Here is a 13,897-nt window from a genome sequence, read left to right on the forward strand (position 1 = left end):
TGTCTAACTGGTCTTACTGAACAACACTCTCTGTCATACACACCAGCTGAAAGTGTCAACATCATATGTCACTCTTCAGTTTTGCATTTCTACAAATGGCTAATCAGAGAATGGGGCAACACTGCATCAACTCTGCTTTCTCTGCAGTATTCTAGACCTGTGAGCTGAGGCAGTAAAAACCAAGCCAAAAAATTTTAACTCGTGTTTAGGCAACAATTCTCCAAAATACAGAAGTAGTTGAAACTGGTATAAAATAATACATTAACTTCTTGAATTTGCAGCTTGTGGTTGGTGTCATTCTAAAGACAAAGAACTTGTACATAGTGTAAGTTCACGTATGCACATTGTCCTCCTACTGACATATTAATGCTATTTGTATGGTCAGCCTGCTTTAGGAGCAGTCAGTTGTCAGTAAAAGTGTCACAAACCCTAGGTAATAGGGTTTGAATCCAATCTGAATATATGGGTCTCATCTGCATTCATAGCACAATGGGAGAGACTGACAGAGTGATGAAGACGTAAGGAATGGAAGCTTGCAGAATGCAGCTACTGTGTGCTAGGTTACTTAGGCAGCCTGGAGATAAAGATATGTCCTATTTCTTCCCAAATTCATGATGAGGAGGATTGTTCAGAGCCGCAATTGATTCATGGATAATGCAGAGGTAGTATATTTTCAGTGGAATGCAGAGAGAACTGGTTCATATGGATAAGTTATTAGGGAGCAGGAGCACAAGATTTTCTTTCCAAGTGAATAATAAAGCATTTGCATTGCCCTCAAAATGTCTAATATTGACCTTTACCAACAGCAGAACATCAGATTCAGTGGACCACTGCTTTTTGTGACTGTGCCTGGTTTATAGATCCCAGTGGGTTGTGATCACTATGACAAATCCCACTGTTCTTTGGTGTGAGATGTTCTGTTTTCTCAAGAAAACTTAAATGATTTATATATAGTCAGTCTCCCTCCCAGCCCTAACAAACTACACCAGAATTGCTCTTTGTTTGCATCGTTCCATGTTCAGTTAGCATTTTGGTGAAAAGCAAGTGAATGAGTTTTGTTCTGCTGTGTTACAGCATGCTCAGTTGTAGTCCTACCTGGTGGGAACAGATGTATCTACTTCTCCTTCTTCAGAAATGCCTTGCAGGGCTTTGAGACTTGAAATGGCCTATTATCTACCAAATAACAGATGTCTTCACAGATTAGCCTCTCTGAGTAAAAACACAATCACACCACACAAAAGATGATGATTAGCTAGTTGAATAACAATAGGCCAACTCCAATGCAGATGTACAGGAAACAAGGAAAGGATCAGACACTTATATTTCTATTTTTCTGAGTTCATTATATACATTCATTTTTACAATGACATCTTAATGTTAAAGCTGCGATTATGCAGCTTTCTGTTTCAGAGCTTCTAACTTATGATTTTTTCAAATTAAAATAATGTATTAATATTTCCCCCAATTACATGGGGGACTTAATTCAGTTTGCATACAATTAACGCATTTGTTGCAAAAGTATTCTATATGTTATTAAGTCCATTTTAGTTAATTTCTTTAAATATTTTTCAGTTAAAGATTTGCATTCATATCTTTCAATATGAATGAAATTGAAGAACTCTGCAATGATAAATTCTGTAAATCATAATACACCTTTGAGTATATGGTCCAGCAAAAAACAGACAGAAGTTTTGCTTGCGTAATTTGGAGGGAAGTAGATGAAGAATTAGGCACAGGACTTCTTTATCTTCTTTATCTACAGGACTTCCCCTACTTGATGGTTTGATTGCTTCCTTGAAAAGATTCAAATTCCTGATGTGATTTGGTGGGTCAAAGTCTTTCTGAGTGCAGAAAGTATAGACAAGGACTTTGTTGACCTTGAGTCTGGTAAAGGTTGCCTAATGTAAAACCCCTTTGGTACCATTCAAAGTGAAATTTTCCAACCCAGAAAAATTCTGTTCTGATATCGGGCTGTAATTTTTTCATTTCAGTAAAAATAGTTCAGTCTCAGAAAAAAAATATATACCGGGGGGGGAATCATATTTCATAAAGTTACAGTACCTTCTATTATTTTGTGGGACTTCCATAACACAGATCAGGAAATTTAATTTATCAGGGAGAGAGGAGGATGCAGGACAAAAACTAGACGGATTTCTGGAGCAGGAGGCAAGGTTAAAGATTTTTTGCATTTTAGTGGAAATCTGCCAGATGAGACTGCACTCTGGTCTGAAAAATCCTTATCCATGTACTTTTCTTTGAAGTTTTGCAGCTCAGGTCTCCTAGGATTTTATCAGTAGGGAGTTTGTTGCAGACCATGGATATGAAGCTTGTGACCACGGTCCAGGTGGTTGACTCAGGTATTGAAATGGTTAAGAAAGAAAGGACAGGGCTGGGATATGGTCCCCGTGTAAGGGAAACTAGGAGTGGGACAAAGAGATGAGTATGTGGAAATAAAGTGGTGAGACACAGGGAGCAGGAGCGGAGAGGAACTGAGGAGGAATGGGTGGGACTTTTAAGAAGTGATGGTGACAATATGCAGGACAGAGATGGACAGGACTCTGGCAGAAGAGACCAGACTAGTAATAAGGCAAGGTCAGGTGTTACAAGTCTGGGCTGAGGACCTAAAGGCTCCAGTTCTCTGGAGGGTTGTGTGGGTGTCAGTAGGGCTGCGAGATACAATTTCTTAGTTGGGGTCTTTTTTTCTCATTTTCCTTTTTTTTTTTTTAAACTGTGTAAGTTACACTTAAAAGCCTGTAAAGGGTGCAAAGCAGAGCTCTCTTAAATAAGGAGAGATTTCAGTCAACACTGCTCAGATGAATCAATATTTTATTTTATCTTAGTAGTTCATTATGTTACCCCTTCCTCCCATAACTGTACATCATTCAGATCCAGCTTTGAAGCCAGAGTTATTAATTTCCTGGGGAGCACTTCTGCGGCTCTCATTATTGCGGCATCTGAGTACTTTACAAACGTTAATGAATTTATCTTCACAATGTACTGATAAGGTGAAATGACATTATACACCAGGGAAAATGAGGCACGGAAGCATAATGTCAAGAAGGGGCATTTAATTTAGATGCCCAACATGAGATGTTTGTGCCCTGATTTTCCAGAAATAGCGTTTGATTGCCCTTTCTTTGTTCTGGAGTCGGCTTTTGCTGAGTCCATCACAGTTGGAATTGCTCCACGCTTTCACAGATCAGAGCGCAGGTGTTCTGTGCTCTGCTCTAAGCAAACAAGGAAGATGCAATTAATGACCGCCTGCGCAGGGTTTGGTTTTTGTGACTTCCTTGGCATTAGGCACTGAGGCAGAGAGAGAATCCAGGTCCCCAGGGCAGCTTTCGGCTGCCCTAGGCACGACCATGGTGCTTCTCCAAGCCCTTACCTCGTTCTTGTTGGACTATCCAGTGCCATCAGTATTGAGGCAGAGATGCAGCAAACAGCAGGTTCCTTCTTGATGTGACCTTGACTCACTGAATATGTGTGGTCAGTCCCTGCTCTTACGCTGAGTGAGGCTGGACAGTAGACAAAAACCCAAAATATGTGAGTTTATTATTTCGATTGTCACAGTGTGTACAGACTGCAGCCAGTGCAGACTTTTGCACTGCAGGGATAGATGCACCAAAAGGGCTCTCGCTGCGTCATGATTCCCATCTTGTGTAACTCTGCCGTGGCAATCTTAGTTAGCGCACAGGAGCAGGGGCTCCCAAAGCAAGAAAGAACTGCAGTTTTATTTGAAAAGGATCCTTCATTGAATCCCTGGGCTGCCTGATTGCTCAGTCACGTGAGCTGATATGGGGATGAAGGGGGGACCGTGTCATACGACAGACCCATGGCTGGGCATCTCCCATCTGCCATCCTTGCAGGGCTGAACTCACGGCTCAAAAGTTAATTGCACCCAGAAGAGACAACACGTTTTCCCCAACTTTTTACGGCCTACAGAAGCAAAGCCATGGTGCAATCAAGCAGGGCATGGAGAAGGCAGTCTCTGCTTCCCTGAAAGACTTTTCTTTAGTAGGAAAACAGAGGGACAGAAAGATAAAGAGACAGTTTTCAGATGCGCAAATAGGAGTTAGGCTCCATTAGCTTTCAGTACAAGAGGGAAATCTCACTGAAGTTTGTACCCACAAAAATCCTGCTGTAGTAATTATCCAGTGTCTCCCAGATCCTCTCCTGTGCTGTTCTGTAATTTACACAAGGCCATTCTTCCCCTTTTTCCTTCATCAGTTCATTTTCATATTCAATTGCATCATGCTGTGACAGAGTCACTGGAATGACTCTGGGTTTACACTTGGCAGCTCTGAACACAGTTTAGCCCATCTCAGTTGCAATGTAGGAAAATATCTGATGCACCTGAAGCTATCCTCATTGCATTTTAGCTGAGGTGTATCATTCAGGCAGATGTTTATTTATTAAATCCACCTATCAAATGTGCAGTCCCAGGGATTTTTATTCTTTTCCTGCCTATGCTGTTTCTTACCTCTGTTAGAGAAAAAAGAACAGCCGCCTTAAATCAGTGGCCTTCGCTTGCACCGCTGGTGCTACGGTCTTTACTGAAGCAAAGCTCCCATTGGGGTCAGTGAGTTTTGCCTGAGATAGAACTTCACGTTTCTGGGTAGTAAATGAGAGTTTTCACTAACCTACTAGAATAAACTGTGCACCTGAGCATAATCTTACTTGACAGCATGGCATGTTTTCAGATGCTGCTGTTTGAGATTTCCCATATTCTTTCATATGCGTTTCTTCTAGCTTACCTGCACATCTATATATGCCAGTGTTTGAACCTTTTGAAGGAGGGAAGATGAGCTGTTCAGCCAATAGCAATCTTGCTGGCTGCATAAAGTGAAAGGGAAGAAAATAAGACATGCAGAGATCAGCATGCTAAATCCTCTCTAAAGCTACAGACCTGTCATGTAGAGCTAAATCTCGGGCAGTGCCAGGTTAGCACTGGAAGCACCCCTATCTCCCCTTCTCTTGCCTTCAGTCCCCCTCTCCAAAGCCTGAAGTTGTTGACATCATGTTGACACAGAGCAGGGCATTATTATTCAGAGTTGCATAAACAGTGAATTTACATTGAGTAAAACCAATAAGCTGCACTGCTCTGACATTTAATTTTCTTGGAAACTCTTCCTATTGAAGCAGGCAGAATGACATACATTTTCAAATGAAATGCAGTGTTTGCACTACAATAACCTTGCATGGACAAGAATGAATAATTTGGAAATTACCAAGACCCTGTTTCCTTCCACCTCCCTCCAAACCTAAATTTTTATTGGGCTATATTTCTGTTTATGCCATGTAAAATTTTCATTTTATTCCCACCCGCTGTGTCAAAATGGTGTGCAAAATATTCTTCTATAAAAGGGGTTGCTGTTTATGGCTGGGTCACTGGTTGGTAGTCCCCTATTCTTTCTGAGGCCACTTCTTCCTTTGACATCAAAGTCTGGGGCTGAAAGTTGAGGATAAATAAATGGTGCCCCTTGAACTAGACACAGTCATAATAAACTCTCAGATGAAATGTCAGGTCTAAGCGAGTGTACTCTTCCACTTTCCAGTCTATGTTAATCAGCCCTCCAGAGCAGTCATATTTCAGAGCTTACTTTATCCCCCTTCTCTTCTTACCATATTGAATGTCTGGTTATAGGGGAGGTAGTAAATGGTTCTGTTAAAAGGAGGTTTAACCAGGGAGACATAGGTCAAGACATCATCTTACTTTCCGTGGCATATGATTGTGTACATGCATTTATGCATCCATCTGTCCAAATCTGCCAAAGATGTGTCTATTCTTAGAGCATGAGTTATAATTTTGTACAAGAAGCTACTCCAGACAGACTTACTCTTTGAAGTGACAGACACTATTCCAAGATGAATGTGTACTCTAAAATACCTGTGCAAAGGAAACTAGCAAACAGTTCAGTTGGAATTGCTCCAGAACTAACGCCCTGTCATGGGGGCAAAAGGATGTGGCAGGGCACATGAGGAGGCTTTAAAAAAACCCTACCTTTTGTGTTTGTTTACTGTACTGATGTTTTTACTAAAATATCATTACAGATCATGTTGGGTTTTGTTAGGAATGTATGCTCTGTTAAAAAAACCCAACAGTATGGGTTACTATTAAATATATTAATGCACTGTTGAGACTGAATGGTTAAGAATTCAAAAGGTGGTTATGCTTTCCTACCATGCTTTTTTCAACTATAATAAAACGTTTCTTTCAATCTTAGGTACTTGTATATGTCTATTATAACCTGTCATTGTGAAATTAGATCCTTGTGCCATACTTAAAATTATGATTAGAGCTGGTTCAAAACATTCTATCCAAAACTGACGTGGAAATATTCTCAAACATGTATTTTGATGGGAAATTTAATATGATTTTCTTTTCACTGAAAAGAAAAAGGGGAAATGCCATATATGTTTATTATTTTTTTCCTTTTGTCTTTTTCCTTTTGTCACTGGGAGAGGCATGCAGGTATAAATAGGGAAATAAGGAAAGACAAGCCAAAAACATAGCCATCATCTGCTATATACATTCATAAACAAACATATGTGTGCAATTCAAAATTGCAATTGCAATAATGAACGCATCGCGTTTTATTTAATTTTTTTGGCAGCTAAGGTGTTTATGTTCTCCTTAATTATGTGATCTTGTTTGATGCAATAGGATGGGCCACAACCAAAATACACTGGTGGGGCACTGTGACCTGATTCAAAGCTCTTGTTCCTCACCCATCTTCAGTTTTCAGAAAGGCTGGTTTTGTGGACTGGATTCAGCATCTGATGGAGTCAGAAGAGCACTATGTTGGCATCCTTCGCTGGCGATTATTTCCTCTGGGCTTTATAGATGTAGACTAACCAGGGAGCTGGGAGACAAAGCAGAATGTATGGGTCATGGGCTGGGCTCATCTGTACTTATCTTACATCAGGTCAGTTAAAATTCCCCTAGAGATAGGCGAAAACTTAATCAGTCTATCTTGACCTTTTTCTTCTTGAATATCCCTCGACCTTCTTAATCTTTACAGTCTCTTTACAGAGCAAAGTTAGTAAAAGGGACCCTCTTCACAGTTAAAATTTTCAAAGCCAAAACCCAATTTGTGAGGTTTTTGTCAAAACAATTACAGGCACTTTCCTTCCTTAGCTTGCATCTTTAGGTCACTGTAAATCAGATAACGATGATGCACAATATCGAGCCTCCTTTGTGGTGGTTTATTAAGGGTTATTTGTTTAGCTGGATAATTGTGGCGTTTACTAAAGGGAAGATGATCTTGCAATTAAAATGTTGTATTGAGATGTTTCCATCTCTACCACAGATTTTCTTTAAAGTCATCTAGGGCCAGTGTAGCAGTGTTTTCAGGGCTACAGTACATGTATGTTTGACAGCAAGGTGCTTGCTTGCATTTTTGAATACTTGAGCATCTTCATGAAACTGGTATTTTGGCCTAGATTTCAGACATGCAGAGCATGCATACTCCTCTTTATTTACAGTTGATGCTTTCCATTCTTGAAAATTTGACCCAATCAGTCAGCCTTAGGAATACAGTACCATATTATAAGAGAGGGAAAATAGTACCTTCTCTTTTGCACCCTTTTTTCTTCTCTACTTGAAATATTTACATTTAATCAAGCTGAATAATGTGAAAAGCCTGATTTCAGTTGCTTCGAAAAGGTACACCCTTTTCTGACTCTCCAGTGTTTATTACAGTGCAGGCAGAGCTATTTGCTTGCCTGTTCTTTACATTAAGTCTTTTTTATTGTGTATCCTACACAATAGGAACAAGGGAACAGTTTAACACAGCTGCAGAGAAGTTAACCCCATAAACTTGAGATCCCTGTAGCTGGAGAAAGCACTGGGTGGGATTCCTTTGTACAGACATTGGCATCCTCATTTTCAGTGTTACGAGCTGAAATCAATGGTGAACCTTCAACCCTCTGAAACTCAATGGAGAAAAGCAGCCCCACATAAGGGATGGGTCTCCTCCTTCTAAGACAGGCATTTTAAACAGGTCACAGGCATCAGGCTTCAGAGAAGCCAATCTACCTGCTATCTACAGAGGGAGTTTAGGTGAGTAAATCAAATGTCAGCATCCACATTGTGGACACCCTGAGGCAGGTGAGATGCCATGGGAGATCCTCCGGGGAAAACACGCCATCACAAGAGTGATGTGGAAATGGAGCTTGTTTCTACGTCCATTCCCTGCTGTGATTGACAAGGAAGAACAAGCCATATTTTCTTTATTTTCCCAGAAGTTACAGATATATCTTAACTAGCGTAGTTTTGTGTGCCAAGAAAGTCTTTAGCAGGAGAGCTTCCAATTGTTATAAAGTTTTCCTGTCAAAGAGCAGACAATTTACACTGCTGAATGCTTCCTGGGCATAGTGCAGCATGTGAAATTTTCATCATGAACTTGACACGACATTAAAAGATTTTCTTTGGTTTGGTTCCCATAAGACCCATAAAGAAAATTTTGAAAAATTACACAACTTAGTCTTAAATCTATCATATTTCATTAAAAAAAAATCTTTTCAAGAGGACAGCGAAAGGTTCTTTTCACTAAGGGCTATTTCTGTACAACTTTCTTGACCCAGTTGTTTCACCTTTTTTTTTTTTTTTTTTTATGTTGCAATGTGACAGATGCCACTCCCCCAGACTCAAAGAAGTTGGACTCTTTGTCTTCAAACAGTTAGCAAAAATAGCATGTTACAAGCTGTGCAGTAAAATTTCATCATCAAAGATAAGTTTCAAATGGCCATTAGTAACTGAAAAGAAAGAACTATAATGAAAATATGTGTGTAGCTAGACCTTAACATATCATTATTAGTTTTCCAGTTGAAGTAAATTTACAAAGCACATATTTACATATGTGAGATTTCCTGAAAGAGGTTTGAATGGCTCAGGTATGTGTTGTATGTCTCGTATTACTGTTAGATAATAGATATTTTCATGTTATTCAAGTGGCAGAAGTCACTTCCTCCACCTGGAAAATGGCACCCTGGTATTGTGACTAGAAAAACATTGCCTTTTTAAGCAACAGAAGACAAAGGGGCGCCCAGAAGACCTTCTGTGGCGATAGATTTGTTGTAAAGTAAGAGAATCTAATGGCATTCTGTAGTGCCTTAAAATGACTAGTGTCACAATCCAGTGTTAGGTTGTTGCAGAAAATAGACACTGACCTGTGGGACTGTCTTTCAGGTTTGATGTATAAGAAGTTGATAACAATAACCAGATAGTTAATTAATTTGGAACTAATTGGCAAAAGTGGAAAAGTATTTTTATGCGTGGTATAACTGCAACAAAACAATATCTAACTAATAAGCAGTGTAGCTTAAGTAATGGGGTAGAAGAAAAATGGAGCAAAGGAACTTCTATTGCATAAATGCTACTGCATCCAAATTCAACCACATCAAAGTTTTAAAATGCACACAAGAGTCTTCTCCTCTCCACCCGTAATGTGTATTAATGACCAAATTCTAATTATCCCTATAGCTGCTAAGTCAGTTTGATCCTTATGAAGATACTAGCTTCTCAGAGCTCCACAGAGATGAACGATGAAAAGGAGAGGCTGCTTCTTATCTTCTTATTCTACCAGTGGACGTGTGCACAGACACAGAGTCATGTCTGCACATGTGGGAACAAGAAGCAACTAGAACGATTGATGTTCAGACTTCTCTCCTACTGGAGCTGCCTTCAGAAGTATTTGCTAATGGTAGATAATTGGGAATGAAATCAAGAAATAAAGTCCCTTGCACTATCAATGGAGTGAGAAGGACATTCAATAGCCTAGTGCTTTCTATTTGTTCCGACCTTCATCTCTGGGACTTCTCAGTTATAATCAGCCGAGACAGTAACCCTGTCTGTCACAGCTTTTCCGAAAAGGTCATGGGGCTCAAGCTTGCTGGAGTGGAGGGCAGGCACACATCAAAGCAAGGAAGTCTCACGTGAAATGACCTTTTATTTACGCCCTGGTATTTTTCCTCTCAGCTTACCCTACCCTTTCAACACTTCCCTTTGGCTGTTTCAGTGATTGTTCATAAAATTACCACAGACACCAAGGCATTAGACAGCCAAAGGCAACAGCAATGTTACCTGGCCTTTTCAAACTAAGTTCTTCCCCTGGCCATGGTCACCTGGACCTGAGGTTCTTCATGCCCATCTATTTTTATGACAGTGAACCCCAAGAGTGCAGGCCTTTCCTCCCTCTCCCTTTCATCGACGTGCCCCAGGTTCAACGTGTGAATAAAGGAAGATGATGAAGAATGAGGGAGTTAGCTGACGATGTCCTCCACTCACCACACTAATGACAGTAGCCTTCCTTTAAGTGATCATCTGGCCTAGGACTGTTCATGGCCAGGCTGTCACAGCTGGGAGGAGGCCTGTGGTGACGCAGTCATTTGAACTTTTATGTTAAAGTGGAGAGATGGGGGGACTGGCATTTCAGAAGTTAATGATGAGGTAGGGAAACTGAGGAAGAGGGAGCAATTACTGTCAGGTTTTCCTGCATATTGACACTGCTTTGTGTGTTTTTCTTGATTTGCGTTTACCCCTGTGGTAGTGGGAAGGTATGAATTCAAACACCAATACAAGAATAACCACAACCAGGCTTGGGCTCGGTGGGGATTGTAGATGCTCTGCACTTGAATGCAAAGAGAAGAGAGGCTTTGGTTGTCGGTTTTTGGTTTTTTTTTTCCCCCTGGATGGTATGAGATTCTCTGCTTATAAGTCCATGTTACATAGGACTCAAGTCTTGTATATGCAGAAAAGTGCTAGTATCTGTAGTTCGGTTCCTACCTGACTATTCGTTATGCACATATGACAGGTCTACACAACGCAAGCAAGACTGGTTCTGCTCAGCTGTGATATCCTGAGGGTAGACCCTACTCTTTGGAGACGTTAGTGAAGGGTGTACAGTTTTGAGGATAATTGTGGAAGTAGATGTGAATTGCTCTTTCTTAGATCTGCAAAGAGGAATCCATTTGAAAGAGTGCTAAAAGATCTCAGTATAAAGGGGACATAGATATCAAAGATGCTGCACTCAGGATCTTATGAAGAAAGTTGGTAACGATAGTTTGCGTGTTCCAAGCAGTGGGAAATAAATCACAGCAGACAATGTGGCACATGTTGAACAAGAACACAGAATTCTTGCTCGGAGGAATCTTATTGCTGCAAGTTAATCATCTTTTTATTAGCATGCCCTGAAGCTTTTTGGGATATAAATTTTGCAAAATAACAGCTGGATTGTGGAAGTAGGCCATTGAATTAAGAAACAAATCACGCAAACTTGAAAACACAAAGTTGCGCTTGAGCCCCGTGTACTCAGGAAGAGTACACCTGCTTCTTTTTATGAGACACTTGAATACTCTCAGAGTAGCTAACCTGTGGGAAACAGTGGGTGACCTTGGTGGTGGAATTCCGCTGGGTGAGTAACTCCTGGGGGAGTCACAGCTCTCTGAGTTGTAAGTAAGGAGCCTCTGCTGTTACTATCTTGTGAGGCATTCGTGGAACGCTACGGGACAGTACGATACTAAAAGGATCAAGGCTGTGTTTCCTTGATTGGGGATTCAACAATGATTGGAGATGGAAGTAGTTCTGGGTGTGTCTTCTTTTCCTCTTTCATTTTCTGCAGAACCAAGAATAATATAGCTGAAAACTGTCAGTGGTGTAGTTTTTTCTTTTTTCTAGAATGAACCATACAGGAGAGGAGGCAGTCAGAAATAACATAATAAAGTTTGGGTGCTTCATGGGATGGAAGTAGCATGTCTTTTGCCTGTCTCCTCTCTCCATTACCCTTTTTCCAGCTTCTTATTTCAGTCTCCTGGTTGGTGTTTGACAGATTTACAAAGAAAAAGGGTTCTCCATTGACTGTTAGCTTTGCCTCAATGCTCATCTTCTGTTCTCCTCCATTTCTTCTTTAATTTAAGGTACCGTTGGTATTTTTTTTTCCCATCAGACATAATGAATGACCGGGAGCTGTCAGATCTTTTGGACTCTTTTGTCTTCTATTCATCATTATGTCTTCATTGTCCTCTTTAATTTAGCTGCGACGTTGAGGGGATCACTTACTGTGAAAGACAATATTGCTAGCTGTCCATAGGGATTTCACACATCTATTCATCATCCTGTGTAAGGTAAACTACATGTGAAATATTGTGCGTTAAATAAGTGCATTTCAGACACCAAATGCTTAGCCAATATTTTCAAACACAGGTATCTGAGGCTAGGCATGTGACACCTTTTCTGGATACAAATTTCCACCAATTTAACCATTGAAGATGGGTCTTTCTAAATTGAAATTTATTTGAGTACAAACTTGCACTAGCTGTATTACTTTGTTTCAAAATATATCAGTAGGTACACCAATATGAATTAGAATATAGAAAAAACCCAGAAGTTGTAATTAGACCTTTATTTCCTGGTTTTCAGAGGAGAGACAGTGAGTGTTCAGAGTAATTGGGAATATGCTCATTTACTTGGAGTCCTAAATATGGATCTAGGAAATTAAGGTTAAGAATCTTTAAAAAAAAAAAAAAAATCTTGATCAAAGATCTGGTATATTTGTAACAGGTAATTCCCTCAAATACTCAGAACGGCTTACCAAATATTAAAGCACAGTATGTTTTAAAATTAATATTTTGGCGAAGTGTACTCCCAAGAAGACTCAGGGAAGTGTTAAAGAATAGAGTGAGGATAAAATGGGTACAAAACTGAGGTAGTCAGATTAGATTTTAAATTATTAAAGTTTAACACACGTTTTCCAAATCTTTTTTTTTTTTCCCAGGACCATTTTTGTTTCTGTTTTCTCTTCATATGTTTTTTCTTCTTGTAAGTGACGGTGTATTTAAAACAGGTGGCAATACTCTGGTTTTACATTAATCTGCCCAAGGTCAGGAACTGACTGTGTGTCTGCATTTTCCATCTGCATGTGCACAACTCTGCTAATCTATTAGTGCCTAAAACTGCATGCTCAAATACTTAAGAAAACGTGGGTCGGTGAACTGGAGCTCTCTCAGCTACCAGACAATATGTAACCTTTCTTGCTTGTGATAAATAAATGTATTTATCACAGAAGACCTGCAAAATATTTTAATAATCTAAAGACTACAAAAACCCAGCTACTTCCAGGAAAAGAACTTTTGGATTGGGTATGCTTGCATGGCCATGAGCTAGTACTGTGATGGCTGGACATAGGTTGATACTCAGAAAGGAGGTTTCCTCTGCAGCTTTTCAAAGGCCTGACCATGAATCTTTTCTTTGTCTTCTTAAAGATACAGAGGATTTTCCACGATTGAACTGTGATTGGAAGCTGCTGAAATTAATATTAGTGTTGAAACTGTGGCAACTTCAGAAGCTGTTATATACAATAGGTGTATATTTGTTATGTAATAATAGTAATAATTCTGCCCTTCATTGCCATCTCTCAGAAATGTCACGGTAGTAGGTGACTGGGTGGTAAAACAGTGGATGAAATTTAGTGTGGAAAATTGCAAAGTCACATACACAGGCGAAAAACAGTCCTAGCTCTATACCTGAGGACGGACTCCAGATGAGTTATTGCCATTAAGGGATTTGTAGCAGGCAGCTCTATAAAACAGTGGAGTAAAGCTCAGCAGCAGTCACAAAGGAAAAGAGAATCGTAGGCAGAATTGGGAACAAAGTAGAGAAGAAACAGGAAACGTCACTGTCCAGTACAACAATCCAATACAGACCCAAGTTTTGATGGCTGCATGCAATTTTGTTCCCTGATCCTCAGATCCGAACTGGAAGTGGTACGTACAGCTTTAGGCATGTCGATTATCAGACATAGGGTATATCTTCTGTATGGAAGAAGCAAAAAGATGAGAATTCCTCAGCTTGAAAAAGAGATTCTAAATGATCTAATGAAAGACTAAAATTGTGTGAGAC

At 39.9% G+C, this 13,897-nt stretch overlaps 1 protein-coding gene across 4 annotated transcripts in view; it reads left to right on the plus strand.

Annotated features, from left to right (window-relative positions):
- TMEM108 (transmembrane protein 108) overlaps window positions 1-13,897 on the plus strand; it is a 167,473-nt gene that overhangs the window by 62,387 nt on the left and 91,189 nt on the right. Inside the window, exon 3 of one of the 4 annotated variants that reach the window (XM_075493304.1) lies at window positions 12,034-12,123. The exons of the other annotated variants lie outside the window; for them this stretch is intronic. The gene's annotated coding sequence lies outside the window, so the exon portion shown is untranslated. The remainder of the gene's footprint in view (window positions 1-12,033; window positions 12,124-13,897) is intronic. 4 annotated transcript variants of the gene reach the window in all.

Source organism: Mycteria americana, chromosome 2, assembly GCF_035582795.1.
Source record: "Mycteria americana isolate JAX WOST 10 ecotype Jacksonville Zoo and Gardens chromosome 2, USCA_MyAme_1.0, whole genome shotgun sequence".
Classification (NCBI taxonomy): Eukaryota; Metazoa; Chordata; class Aves; order Ciconiiformes; family Ciconiidae; genus Mycteria; species Mycteria americana.